Genomic DNA, 11,889 nt, shown 5'->3' on the forward strand with positions numbered 1-11,889 from the left:
CGCCTCCACATTTGAACTTGGCGCGCGCGCCCAACCTCTAACCTTCCTTTTGACAGTCACACTACTCCCTTCACTACTCCCCTCCCCTTCCGGGAGGGTGGCTTGCTCCGACCCCCCTTCCCTCTCTGCTGCCGGAGCTGCTTCTCCTGATACACTGGAACCTCCTCCCCCTTCGCTGCACTCTGGCGGGGAGGCTGGTCCAGACGCCCAGCTGCCACTTTGGGATCCCCCACTGGCCCCCTGCTCCTGACACGTCCCCCCTGGGGCTCCCCTTGCCTTGACCACCGGCGCCCCCTTCTGGGAATCCTCTGATTCGCTGGAAAGACTCATGGAATGCCTTGAGTCATTGTCATCCTCTTCCTCGCTGTCCTGCGATTCATCCCCATCGCTCTCCATCTCCTGCCTCCCCTGTGCCTCTGTCCCTGAACCCCTGACATCTATATTTAAAAAAAAAACATGAAGGAAGAAGAAAGAACTGAGTTAGAACAAAACATTGAGACTGAAGTCCATAAAAAGGTTAAATATTTAGGGATTTGGTTAACATCAAGAAATATAAACCTATTTAAAAATAACTATGAAAAAATTTGGCTTGAGGTAAAAAGAAATTTAGAAATATGGAGTACAATGAATCTCTCATTGTCAGGAAAAATATTGGCGATTAAAATGAATGTGTTGCCAAAAATGCTATTTCTTTTTCAAGCAATGCCAGTCATCCTGAAAGATTAATGTTTTAAAAAATGGCAGAAAGAGATTTCAAAATACGGTACTTACAGACATAAAAGACAGAGGCAGGTTTGCCCTCCCAGACCTTAAATTGTATTATGAATTTGCTTGTTTGGTATGGATCAGGGACTGGATGAGATTGGACAAGCAAGAGGCATTAGAACTAGAAGGGCATGACAACAGACTTGGCTGGCACGCATACTTATGGTACGGGAAAGGGAAGGTTCATAGAAGTTTTTACAACCATATAATCAGGAAATCACTAATGAGAGTATGGGAGAGATACGAAGACTTATTGGAACAAAAGACCCTGTGGTGGCTTTCACCCCATGAAGCATTACTGCTCAAACCACTTGGAAAGAAAGGAAAATGGCTCACATATGTTGATTTATTAAAGGACCGTGATGGAAAATGGAAATTAAGAGATTACGATGAGATCAAAGGCCACTTTCAGAGTTGGTTGCATTATCGACAACTATATGAAACACATGAAGAAGACACCAAGAAAGGATTCAGTTACACAAGATCTAGGTTTCAAACGGAAGTGATCGAAGGGAAAGTGAAATTACTGAAGGCAGCATATTATTAGAATGGGAGACAAAAGATGAAGAGATAAAATCAGTTAGTATTAAATGGGCACAAGATGTAGGTCATAACATTATGATGGAAGATTGGGGAAAATTATGGAAAACTGATTTAAAATTTACAGATTGTTCCCTACTGAAGGAGAATTACATGAAGATGATGTACACCAGTGCGGTTAGGGAAAATGTACAAAACTAGTTCAAATATATGTTGGAAGTGTAAGGAAAAGGAAGAGACATTTTATCATATGTGGTGGGATTGTAATGTAATTTTAAAAAATTGGGAAATGATATATAATGAATTGAAGAAAATGTTCCATTTAACATTTGTTTAAAAACCTGAAGCATTTTTGTTAGGGATTGTAGGGGAAAATCTGCCAAAAAAGCTGAAAAACATCTTTATGTATGCGACAACGGCCGCGAGAGTTCTAATAGCACAAGGATGGAAGACTAAAGAAACTCCAACTAAAGAATCATGGCAAGAAAAAATGATGGACTATGCAGAACTGGCAAAATTGACATATAAGCTACGGGACAAGGATAACTGTGACTTTACAGATGAATGGGAACCCTTTACAAAGTATCTGAAGACGCAACAAAGTGAACTGGACTCCTTGGCTGGCTTTGAATAAACATTCACAAACCTTTTATTGATAATAATCAGCTAAATAGTTTGAGGATCTATACAACTGTGTAACATGCAGAAAACAGCAGTCTCAGAGAAATCAAAGACTGGAACTGAGGGAAGGGGGGGTTGTGTGGGAGGGTGGGGGGAGGGAGGAAAAATGGGGGGGAATAAGGATGATATGTTTCTGGATAATATGTCTTGTTTCAATTTTGAATTAAAAAAAAGTTTAAAAAACAGAAAAAGAAAAGCAAACTGAACCCCATTCAAGATCCAATTTCTGCAGTCTACATCCACTGCAAGCTACAGCTCTTCTCCTTCTCAGCAAATCTGACCTCCTTTAGCTCACTTCCCCCCACAGGACAATGTATACCTGTAGTCTGAGCTGCACGTCATGCAAAGGGTGCTACGCCTGCTCCCCTCATGATAGTGGGGGAGACTGGAGAGATGCAGCCATCTCATTTCCCCAGTCATGAACGTTTCAAAAGAGCTACAGGAAGGAGCGTGGCTGCATATTCTGCGGGGGGGGGGGTGTATCTAACAGCAGCCTCGTCGCCTCCAGTAAACGCAAACTGTTTCCAAAGGTTCTTTTGAGTCATGAAAACTCAAGGTAAATCCCTGAGGAATGACAGTGTTGGGTCACCTCCATAGCAGAGTGCTTTTCAGGAGAGATTCAACTGCATCCTGGGAATTCAGGTTTGCACAGCTAAGGGGGATTATAGTGGCCCTTTGGCTTCTCCAGGAAACCTCTTCCCTGGGCTTTCATCCTGACTTGCTTCTGTGGAGGCTCTCCCTCTTTCCCTCAATCAATCATTTACCCCACACTTTTTAGTGCATTTCCCGTTACTTTCCTAACCGTAAAAAGTCCATTTTTGAAAAGTTAATTTGTTGCAACTGAGTGCTTTAATCTAATATAATTGTGCAAAACTGAATTTCTGATAAGTGGTTGAATCCCACCAACAAAAGATGGAGAGTCTGGAGGCAACCTCCGTCACAAGAAGTCCACTTTTTAAAAATGCCAAACCTTTTCAGGTTAGGAAAGTGACACAAAAATTCACTAAAAAGTGTGGGATAAACTTTGGTCATATTTGCACCATACATTATTACCATCAAAGAATCCTGGGACCTGTAGTTTGTTAAAAGTGTTGGGAACTGTAGCTCTGTGAATTGGGGGGGGGGGAGAGAAACAATGTGCTTCAAATGTATGGCGCCGTCTTCTCCTCGGTTCAAGCATGGATGGATGCTCAATGATTCGGTCATGGGAGGAGCCTCATGTCTATACATTATTCCCTGTGCCTTGGAAAGATGAGTCAGGCCCCTCATGTCACCACATCAGATGGCTGACATTTCTCTTTCTCTTTCCTTCTCCTGCTAAATATCTCACCAGAACCTAATGCTGCCCCTGTTCCCTGAATTAGGTCAAGAGCCCACCCAGTCCCACCCCAGTGGCCAACCAGAGACCCACAAGGGAAGCCCACAGGCAGGGGGGCAACAGCAACACCCTCCTCACTTGGGATCCCTGCAACTGGCATTATTCAGAGGCATGAAGGTCTTTGGCAGGGAAGGTGGAGCACAGCCACCAGGACAAGGAGCCACTCTCCCTCCATGCCACCACCATCCAGTCGCATGAATCATAGAATCATAGAGTTGGAAGAGACCACAAGGGCCATTGAGTCCAACCCCCTGCCAAGCAGGAAACACCATCAGAGCACTCCTGACATATGGTTGTCAAGCCTCTGCTTAAAGACCTCCAAAGGAGGAGACTCCACCACACTCCTTGGCAGCAAATTCCACTGTCGAACAGCTCTTACTGTCAGGAAGTTCTTCCTAATGTTTAGGTGGAATCTTCTTTCTTGTAGTTTGGATCCATTGCTCCGTGTCCGCTTCTCTGGAGCAGCAGAAAACAACCTTTCTCCCTCCTCTATGTGACATCCTTTTATATATTTGAACATGGCTATCATATATATATATATATATATATATATATATATGTTTTCGTAGATTTTCACGGGTACAGGAATGCAGGTTTTGGTGTCCTCGGGTGTCTTCCCGTGTAAAAGTTGGGGTGTCTAGGCGACGTTTCGACGAGGTCTCACTCGTCATCTTCAGGCTGGTGCTTTCGGCTTCTTGTTACTGGAACAGAGCCTGTTCCAGTAACAAGAAGCCGAAAGCACCAGCCTGAAGATGACGAGTGAGACCTCGTCGAAACGTCGCCTAGACACCCCAACTTTTACACGGGAAGACACCCGAGGACACCAAAACCCATATATATATATATATATATATATGATAATATATATATGATATCAAATATATAAAAGCATGAGATGAAGTGGTCAGGAGCATGGGCATATAAATAAAAATACTTAACTAAAAGTAGAAATTATCAGAATATTTGAAATGGAAATACTCGCTGAGGTCACTTGGACGATGTTGTGGTGCATCCTCACGACGCAGCTGGCAACCCCATCGAGAGAGAGGAGTGGCTTCCTCAAACTGACAATCACATTGCAGGTAACTTGGTTCTGGAAGCTTCTCATATTTCCGGCATTTTCTCCTAAAGTTTTCTTACTGGATTTGCTGGAATGGTTTCCAGCAAATCCAAGAAAACTTGTTTTGTTTGGCATATTAAAAAATAAGATGAAAAAAGGCAAAAATCCAGGCCTGCATGGTGAAAGGAAAATCCAATGGCAGATTTGCTCTGCTTCATGTACCACTTTTGGAATAATCCTGCGATTATCTTTGGATTTTCAATGCATTTGCAGACATGGGCGATCCCTCCCACCTCCCCTCTGTCTTTCCACGCCTCCTGCCAAAGACTAGTGCATGGGTAGTCAAACTAAGGCCTGGGGGCCGGATCAGGCCCAATCACCTTCTAAATCTGACCCACGGACGGTCCGGGAATCAGAGTGTTTTTACATGAGTAGAATGTGTGCTTTTATTTAAAATGCATCACAGGGTTATTTGTGGGGCATAAGAATTTGTTCATTACAGTGGTACCTCAGGTTACATACTTAATTTGTTCTGGAGGTCTGTTCTTAACCTGAAACTGTTCTTAACCTGAAGCACCACTTTAGCTAATGTGGCCTCCCGCTGCCGCTGTGCCGCCGGAGCACGATTTCTGTTCTCATCCTGAAGCAAAGTTCTTAACCTGAGGTACTATTTCAGGGTTAGCGGAGTCTGTAACCTGAAGCGTATGTAACCTGAAGCGTATGTAACCCGAGGTACCACTGTATTATTTTTTTCAAAATATAGTCCGGCCCCCCCACAAGGTCTGAGGGACAGTGGACCGGCCCCCTGCTGAAAAAGTTGGCTGACCCCTGGACTAGTGTCTCATCTGAGTTTCCAGTTGCTGAACAACAAGCTTCTGGGGCTCCCCAGGTGGGCTATGGGGATTTCCTTCCATTTCCCAATTTTGAACCCAGTTAACCCAGTGTGACGCGGCAGCTAAAAAAGCCAATGCAATTCTGGGCTGCATCAATAGGAGCATAGTTTCTAGATCAAGGGAAGTAATAGTGCCACTGTATTCTGCTCTGGTCAGACCTCACCTGGAGTACTGTGTCCAGTTCTGGGCACCACAGTTCAAGAAGGACACTGACAAACTGGAACGTGTCCAGAGGAGGGCAACCAAAATGGTCAAAGGCCTGGAAACGATGCCTTATGAGGAACGGCTAAGGGAACTGGTCATGTTTAGCCTGGAGAAGAGGAGGTTAAGGGGTGATATGATAGCCATGTTCAAATATATAAAAGGATGTTACATAGAGGAGGGAGAAAGGTTGTTTTCTGCTGCTCCAGAGAAGCGGACACGGAGCAATGGATCCAAACTACAAGAAAGAAGATTCCACCCAAACATTAGGAAGAACTTCCTGACAGTAAGAGCTGTTCGACAGTGGAATTTGCTGCCAAGGAGTGTGGTGGAGTCTCCTACTTTGGAGGTCTTTAAGCAGAGGCTTGACAACCATATGTCAGGAGTGCTCTGATGGTGTTTCCTGCTTGGCAGGGGGTTGGACTCGATGGCCCTTGTGGTCTCTTCCAACTCTATGATTCTATGATTCTATGATTTAACCCAGTTCTCTCTCTCTCTCTCTCTCTCTCTCTCTCACACACACACACACACACACACACACACACAGAAACTCTGCTGTGTCTTGGATGGGAATTAAACTCTGGAGGTTGAATGGTTGTGTTTTGCTTCCCCCCACCCCCACTTTTTTTAAAAAAATACTTTTCACTCATTTTCCCATTCTGATGATGAGATTCAATCGGAAATCTGCATAAACCACATTTCCAATTGCTGCCATATTCATATTGTTTTTTGTTATATTTGATTATTAATCCAAATTTAATTCTATTGTGTTTTATGCTCATTTAGTATGGTATGTAAAACTGGTCTGGGACCGTAATACAATTTTTATATACCGTATTTTTTGCACCATAACACTCACTTTTTTCCTCCTAGAAAGTAAGGGGAAATGTCTGTGCGTGTTATGGAGGGAATGCCTACAGGTGGCATGCCTACGGATTTTCCTCCTCTAAAAACTACGTGCGTGTTATGGTTGGGTGCATGTTATAGAGGGTAATCTGCATAATCACAAATCTGCAAAGTGTGGGCTTGCAAAATTATGGAACTTCTCCCAATATTAAATACTTCCTTATGGAATTAAAAATGGTGGCACACACAGACACAATTTGGCTGCACATGCTCAGCCCAGACTAGCAAGCTGAGTGTAGTTGTCAGCAGATCCAATCAGACAATAAGTCCAACTGAAGAGTGGGCAGAGGAGGAACAGGATGAAGGGACTGGGGCAAAATGCAAAGCAAAAAGTGCAAGTGTGAACCCAGAGATGACGCACAGAGCAATGAAAGTGTGGACAGGCCCTCAGACATGATTCCTAGCAAGTGTCAGAGGTGGAAAGTCATTGTCTGGCTTTTCTAACCAGAGCTCAGTGATGGATGCTTTAGCTGAGATTCCTGTATCGCAAAGGGTTGGACTAGATGACCCTTGAGGTAATAATAATAATATTAATTTTTTATTTATACCCCACCCATCTGGCTGAGTTTCCCCAGCCACTCTGAGTGGCTCCCAATCAAGTGTTAAAAACAATACAGCATTAAATATTAAAAACTTCCCTCAACAGGGCTGCCTTCAGATGTCTTTTGAAAATAGGATAGCTGCTTATTTCCTTGACATCTGATGGGAGTGAGTTCCACAGGGCGGGCGCCACTACCAAAAAGGCCCTCTGCCTGGTTCCCTGTAAACTCACTTCTGGCAATTAGGGAACCGCCAGAAGGCCCTCGGCGCTGGATCTCAGTGTCCAGGACGAATGATGGGGGTGGAGACGCTCCTTCAGGTATACAGGACCAAGGCCGTTTAGGGCTTTAAAGGTCAGCACCAACACTTTGAATTGTGCTCGGAAATGTACTGGGAACCAATGTAGATCTTTCAAGACAGGTGTTATGTGGTCCCGGCGGCCACCGCCAGTCACCAGTCTAGCTTGGTGCATTCTGGATTAATTGCAGTTTCCGGATCACCTTCAAAGGTAGCCCCATGTAGAGCGCATTGCAGTAGTCCAAGCGGGAGATAACTAGAGCATGCACCACTCTGGCGAGACAGTCTGCGGACAGGTAGGGTCTTAGCCTGCATACCAGATGGAGCTGGTAGACAACCGCCCTGGACACAGAATTAACCTGTGCATCCATGGACAGCTTTGAGTCCAAAATGACTCCCAGGTTGCACACCTGGTCCTTCAGGGGCACAGTTACCCCATTCAGGGCCAGGGAATCCCCTGCCCCCGCCCGCCCCCTGTCCCTCAAATCAGTACTTCTGTCTTGTCAGGATTCAACTTCAGTCTGTTAGCTGCTATCTATCCTCCAACTGCCTCCAGGACCTTCACCCCCTTCACTAGTTCTGATTTGAAAGAGAGGTAGAGCTGGGTATCATCTGCATATTTGTCAGGGGTTCAGGAGCAGAGACGCAGAGAAGGGAGGAGACAGAGAGCGAGGGGGAGGAATACGAAGGAAGGATGAGTGGGGATGACGACCCGAGATCACCGAGCCTGTCTAGCGAGTCCGAAGATTCCCAGAAGGGAGCGCCAGCAGCCAGAGCAAGGGGGGAGAGCAGGGGGACACCCCAGGAAGAAGGGTCCAGAGAGGGATCAGAAAGCAGCAGTTGGAGATCGGGACCCACGTTCCCAGCCGGGAGCAGCGGGGAGAAAGGGGACCAGATATCGGGCTCCGGAGACTTTCAGAAGGAGGGAGGGCATGAGTCAGGAGTAGTCACGCCCACCTCGGGGAGCGAGGAAACAATCAAGAGGAAAGTGGAGAGTTGGGCGCGCGCGCCAAGTTCAAATGTAACGGAAGCTGGCGCAGTCAGCAGCCCAGAGAGTGAACCGGGTCCCAAAGCCCGCCGCAAGGAGGCGGAAGGGTCAGGGGGGTCCGTGTCAGAAGAGAGTAGGAAGGGAGAGACCCAGGGGGGCAGGAGGACCCAGAGACGGAAGGAAAGGCGCAGGAGGTGGAGCAAGGCTAGGGTATTAAGCTGGTGCGCTAGAGGCGGAGACTCAGACGGGTCTTCGTCGTTCTGACCTAGAAGAAGTAGGGCTGCACGTTGCAGTTTGGAAATGGAACCTGTAATCCAATAAAGACTCTTTGAAACTGAACGCTGGCTAACTTGGTCCTATGTGAGCTGGGACTGGGCGGCAGCCCTGACAGTAAGACCCGTCTCTCAAGCTTCTGACACCTGATACCTCGCAGCGGAGACAGAAGCAGCTGGAGGAGGGGATCGGTGTGTGGGAGCAAGCTCACGACGGTTGGCAAAGATGACGGAAGCAGAGAAAGTTTCAGCGCTGCAACAGGCAGTTACCCAATTGAATGCGGAGGTACTGGCATCCAAGAAAAGGGAGGAGGATGCGGCAGCCGCCTACCGAGATCTCCACGCCAGGTTTGAAGCATGGGTTAAGCATGGGCAGCCAGGACCCAGACCGGAGGGGGTTGGGTTGGCACGGAGAGCAGGAGGGCTGGTGGCTCACTTCGATGGGAATTTACAACAGTACCCCAACTTTCGAGCAGATGTGATGTGCGCACTGCAACTGCTGGCAAAAGACTTTAGAGATGAGCAAGAGAAAGTGGGGTTTATACTGTCCCATTTGCATGGGGATGCGAAAGCGTGGCTGCGCAATTTGTGGAGGGATAAAGATCCGGCGCTTCAGAGTGCAGATGCCTTTATCAAAGCGATGGATGCATGTTTTTTGTCTACCATTGATGTGGATCTTGCCCGACGGGAGATTCATGGACTGAAACAAGGGAGGGCGAGCGTCCGGCAGTACCACGCCCGCTTTTTTGCGCTGGTCAGTGCATTGGAATGGGACCGGGACTCGCCCCCAGTCAGGGACCTGTTCTGGGAGGGTCTCAGCTCTGCTGTGAAGGATGAAATTGCGAGGGGGGAGAGGCCCCGAAGCACGCAGGAGGTGGTCCAAAGGGCGCTGACTGTGGGGGTGAGGCTGGAGGAACGTCCATGGTGCAGAGATGAAGGACGTGGAGGGCGCGAAGCAGCGAGAAGTTTCTCTTTCGTTCCAAGGGAAGCAGCGCGTGCGCAATCCACACCTCCGCCAGGAGGGGGAGTGGAACCTATGGAAGTGGGAGGCGCCAGGGCTCAGTCAGCTAGCAGAGCCTCTGCACCGACAGCAGTCAAGACTAAACCTCCTAGAGGGACCAGGAAGTCTTACTTATGCGAGAGCCCTCAACACTTGGCGAAAGAGTGTCCCCAGAGGAGCTCCAAGCACACTGCAGCCTCCGCAACGGTGAAAGTGGCCACGCAATGCAGCGAAGCTCAGCAGGGAAACGACGATGTCTGGCTGGAGACAGAGGCACTGGGGCCCAGCCAGACGCATCAGTGAAGCAGTCCCCAGCGATATTGCAACCCACGGACCCCCTCCCACCCAAACCAGTAGTGCAACTCACAGCGTCTCTCCAGCTACCCAATGGAGTCACCATCGAAGTGCCGCTTTCTGTGGATTCTGGAAGCAACGCAGACTTTATAGCACAGGATTTTGTGGAGCAGCACGCTATAAAGCTGCTGCCTGCCACTCTGCCCCTGCAAGTCGTCACAGTGGATGGCAGAGAGTTGCTAGGGGGGCAGGTGGTGAAGCAGACGCCACCAATGGTGATGCAACTTGGTAACCACAGGGAAGTCATCAGTTTTAATGTCACCCGACTGTCGGACACGCCCATTGTGTTGGGCATGAGTTGGCTGGACAGGCACAGTCCAACGCTGGCTTGGTACCAGAGACAGCTGATCTTCGGCTCCTCTTACTGCGCAGAACACTGCATCCTGCCCAGGCAGGAGGGGGAGGAGGAGGACTCACAACTGCAGTTGGGAACGTTGCAAGCAGTTCCCCACAAATACGCGGACTTTCTGGAGGTCTTCTGCGAGAAAGAGGCAGACAAGCTACCACCGCACAGGCAATATGACTGCAAGATTGACCTCCTGCCAGGGGCGACGCTGCCGAAGGGGAAGCTATATTCCATGTCTGAGGACGAACTACAGGAACTCAAACAGTTCATCGATCACAATTTGCAGCGCGGTTTCATCCGGGAGTCCAGCGCAGTAGGGGGCAGTCCTGTTTTCTTCGTGAAGAAAAAGGACACGCCCCAAAAAAGATTGGTCGTGGATTACCGCCTCTTAAACAGAATGACCAAGCCCTCCGATTTCCCTATGCCCAGGATTGACGACCTGCTGGCGACGGTGCGCAAGGGACGCGTGTTCACCAAGTTGGACCTGCGAGGAGCGTACAATCTCATCCGCATGAGGGAGGGCGATGAGTGGAAGACAGCCATGTTCACGCCTCTGGGCACCTACGAATACAGAGTGATGCCGTTTGGTTTGCAAAACGGTTCTCACTGTTTTCAAGCTTTTATGCATCACGTGTTGGCGGGACTCCTCTACAAGAAGTGCGTCTGCTTTCTGGATGACATCCTGATATTCTCTGACTCGCAGCAAGCACACGACCAGGACGTTCGGGAGGTGCTGAAGAGGCTGCAGCAGCATAGACTGTACGCCAAACTGGAGAAGTGCCAGTTCGACACGACGGAGGTGGATTTCTTGGGTTACAAGCTGTCGGACAAGGGGCTAGCCATGGACAGCGCCAAGGTTCGTGCGGTGTTGGATTGGAAGAGCCCGCGCAACCGGAAAGAGGTCCAGAGGTTTGTCGGATTCGCCAATTTCTATCGCAAGTTTATCAAGGGGTTCGCGATGCAGACGGCAGCTATTACGGACACGCTAAGCTCCAAGAAAAAGAAATTCATCTGGACGGAGCAGGCGGAGCGGTCCTTTCAGACACTCAAGCGTCTCTTCGCGTCGGAAGAGCAACTGCTGCATATCGACCCCGGCAGACCGCTGAGGGTGGAGACAGACGCGTCCGATAGAGCAGTGGGAGCGGTACTGCTGCAGAAGGACCCGCAGGGGGTCTGGAGGCCGGGGGCGTTCTACTCCAGAAAGCTCAGCAAGTCGGAGCAGAACTACACCATCTGGGATAGGGAGCTGCTTGCCATTCATGCAGCTTTCAAGGCGTGGAGGCACTTCCTGATCGGCGCCAAGCACACGGTGCAGGTCTGCACGGACCACAAGAATCTGGAGCACTGGCGCACGGCTCGGTTCCTGAACCAGAGGCAGATCCGTTGGGCGGAGTTCTTTGCTGACTTCAATTTCCGAATTGAGTACGTCCCGGGCGACACCAACATCATGGCGGATGCCCTGTCCCGAAAACCGCAGTACCTCGAAGAGGCGACGCCAGCGGCGGCCATGCACATCTTCGCGCCAACAGCGTGGGCGTGCGCTTCAGCCACAGTAGACCTGGATGCGGTGCGACGGGCGTTGACGGACGACTCATTCGCGCAGGCGAAGATGGCAGAGGTGCACAAGGGCACGGCGAAGGGCGACGAGTTCCAGATACGAGACGGCTT

This window comes from Podarcis liolepis (assembly GCF_965112155.1).
Source record: "Podarcis liolepis genome assembly, chromosome: 15".
Lineage (NCBI taxonomy): Eukaryota > Metazoa > Chordata > Lepidosauria > Squamata > Lacertidae > Podarcis > Podarcis liolepis.